We start from the raw sequence: 3,621 nt of genomic DNA on the forward strand, positions 1-3,621 counted from the left end.
GTGCTTTAATCATCAAGCCCTGGCTTTCAGTCGCGTTAAAAAATTCAAATTCAGTGGGAAAAGAATATTGATTCACAGACCAGCCACTTTAATAGAAAATTCCAAGTTGCTTGGGAACCACAAGTTAGCCATTGTTTGGCCAAGACAAGAGATGGTGTCTGGGAATATTTGGGGTCCCTGCTTGCAGAGCTTGGAAACGGGGAAACAGTCCCCTCTGGAGGTCGACAACTCGGGCTCCACAGCCAGCCTCATCTGGGTTGGGATTCAGCTCCACTGCCTAGCTGTGCCACCCGGAGCAAGGTAATTTCAGATTCATCGTCTAAAACAATGGCAGTGTTTTTCGTTCAAGTGATTTTGTGAGACTTAATATAAGTAAAACACCTTATATATAGATGGTAGCCCTTAAAAGATTCTCAAAATGGTGGCTAGTTAGAAAAGCAATAAACTTGAGTGGAGTCAACCCCAATTTTTTCTGTATTCTTTTCCTTCCTCTGCTGCTTCTTTCTCCTTTCCTATTCTCTCCTCTCTCCTTCCCATCCCCTACCCCAGCCCCGTTCTGGATGATCTGAAGGAAGACGTTAATTATTAGAGAACATCCAGTTCTTGGCTTTCTATGTAGAAGAAATCAGTGATTTTGAGGACCCTAAAGAGAATCATTGATTTTTGTAAAGGCTTAATGAAAAGTCAACAATCAAACAAAAGCTTTTTCCCCTCTGAATCATTATATTGTGTTGTTCCTGAACATCTGGGCAGAGGGGAGGGCTGCCTTCTCTGGGGCCTCAAAACACAGCTTCTTGGGCTGTAGCTATGTCTCTGTTTATGCCTCATTTGGAACATAAGCCATCATTCCAGGATTCTCTTTCTGGAGCTGCCACTAACTATGTGGGTGAATTATTTTCCAACTTTGAACTTCAGTTTTTAAAATGGAACAAACCAGGCGAGACTTACTATAATTGATGGAAGTCGATGAAAATACCACTCAGATTTAATGCTTAATCGTATACTCTTATGTCGTTTCCTGTGTATCCATCTTGTCTTGACAGCCAGCTCTTCAAGCAGGGGGACAGTGTCACACTCCACAGGAAAGAACATAAGGTTTAGAAGGAGGGGCCTCGGGTTCAAGTCCCAGCTCTGTGACCTACCAGCCTGTGTGACCTTGGGTGAGTCTCCATACCCCCACCATCCGTGCTTTCCTCTGCTACAAAATGGGGTTGATGCACCCTTTAAAAACACAAGGTTATTGTGAGGACTAAATAAGGTAATAGTTAATATAGCACTTGCTAAACTTAAAAAACAGGTTCATTATCATTCATTGTATTGCCCACAGAGCCTACCACTAGGCAAATTATGTAAGTTTTTGTTGAATGTCATCTGTTTTAAGAACAAAGGTAAGACTTGGTATTATTGATTTTAAAATCACTGAAGAAGAGTATTGTTGGTATATGATTAAAGCATTTCATTTCCAATGCAAAATTTTAAACACAAAAAATATGCTTTCAAAACCAGTAAAGGCTTTGAGTAATGTTATGTAAATAATATTGATGTTAATATTCTCTAGGTGCCTTAAGATTTATGTGGTAAGAATAAATACCAAAATTAAACCTGAAATGAAATACTAGTGTTCTCAGTGGGATTAATTTTGTGAGGCTCCCTTTGCATAGTACATCGCTCTTAAATTTGCATAGATAAATTTTAAAAGTTATTTTCTAATTATAAAATAATATTGTAGAAGATAGTAAAGTATAAATGCAAAACCAGTTGTATTACTTAGAGTTCTCCAGAGAAACAGAACTAATAGGATATATTTTATATATAGATATATATAAAGAGATTCATTATAAGAAATTGGCTCATGCAATTATGGAAACAGAGTCCCAAGATCTGCAGTTGGCAAGGCAGAGACCCAGGAGTGCCAGTACTGTAGTTTCACTCTGAGCCTATTTCAGGAAGCAGAAGACCAATGTCCCGGCTGAAAGACAGTCAGACAGAGAGGGTCCCTCTTACCCCACCTTGTTATTCTATGCAGGTCTTCAACTGATTGGGTGAGGCCCACCCACACTGGGGAGAGCAATCTGCTTTACTCAGTCTAATAATTCAGATATTAGCCTCATCCTAAACCATCCTCACAGACACACCCAAAATAATGTTTGACAAAATATATGGACAAGCCAAGTTGACACATAATACTAGTATAATAGATTACTGGGAAACGCAGAAGGACAAGAACTGATCAGATTCCACCACCCAAAGATAACCATTATTAGAGACTTGACATGTTTCACATGTTTCTTTTCACTCTTTTCTGTTTGGTTTGTTTAGTGTGCCATGGATCAGTTTTTTAATCACTTGTTCTATGTGACAGGAGGGTTCATATTGTCTCTTCTTATTTACTTAGAAAAGTATCTAAAATTTCCATGCCTCTGGTTTTGCACTTCTAAAACAATTATTTTAGAAAACCTGCCTTGAATATATGACACTGTCATTATAACCAAATTAAATGAGCATGACCCACAACCCTGTGTCTCACCCAAAGGAAAGAGAAGTGACATCCAAGTTAAGGAGGCAGAGGTTGGGGGCAGGGGAGGTATCGGGGATTCCTGAGAGACTCCAGGGAATTCCATCCCCTTTCTCCAAGCTGATGCCTATGTTGGAAATGTTCCCAGATGGTCGGCCTGTTGCTTTCCCCCCTGATCCAGCACTGAAGGTGTTAATAGCCCATCTCACCCTCCTTGTGTCTCTAGGCTGAGGTGTGAGCAACTAGGGAACCCCCAATAAATTAAGGACAGCAGCCTTTCTGAGGAGGGAGAGGTGGCTTGTTCAGCATTTTAAGCCTTTTAGTTGGTGTCCTTTATTACTGATTGATTTACTGGATATTTGCTCAGTGGGCAGGGGGATTTGAAATATAACATAAGCGCTTCCTGAGATGTCAGTACTCTAATGTTAGTGGTCTGCACGAGGATGTAATTCATATCTGCAGGTGCTTACTCTAGTATCAAATACTTCAATAACATCATGCCTGTGGAATCCACTACTCCCAAGTGCCCTATTTGTATTCTGATATGCCCACGTCTTTTCCTATGTGTGTTTTCCTTTCTTAAGGAGCTCTCATTTCCTTCAATAGGATATGTTTTATTTCATCCCTTTTCCTGCATTTACTCATATTAATGTCACCGCATTCGCTGGTAATAGCCGAGCCTGGAAATACCCCGCACAGCCACGGAAATGCTAGCCTGTGGTGGGTTATGACGAAGGAATGGCATGGAACCAGTGGAAGTAACGGTTTCTTTTGGAGTGTTAACAAAATGTTGCCCAGTGAGAGAACACATGAGGGAACAAGTCCAGGGAACATGGTGGCATTCCCTAGAACTGGCAGGGTTGGGGAACCAGGAAGGAGAATTTAGAGTTTGGGATACTTCATTTCCAGTCAGAAAGTTCTGGGTTGATTGATGGAAGCCTGGCACAGTCAAAATATCCCTTGGGGTCTTGTGTTGATTCCCCCCATCATAGTGCAATAGCTGAATGTTTCCGATTGGCCAACACAGAAGACTTTGAATAACTGAAGCCCCTAGATCTGCTGGGTGGGACCATGGTGATAAAATGCTGTCTTTGGGCAAGGTCCAC

This window comes from Mustela erminea, chromosome 2 (genome assembly GCF_009829155.1).
Source record: "Mustela erminea isolate mMusErm1 chromosome 2, mMusErm1.Pri, whole genome shotgun sequence".
Taxonomy (NCBI): Eukaryota; Metazoa; Chordata; class Mammalia; order Carnivora; family Mustelidae; genus Mustela; species Mustela erminea.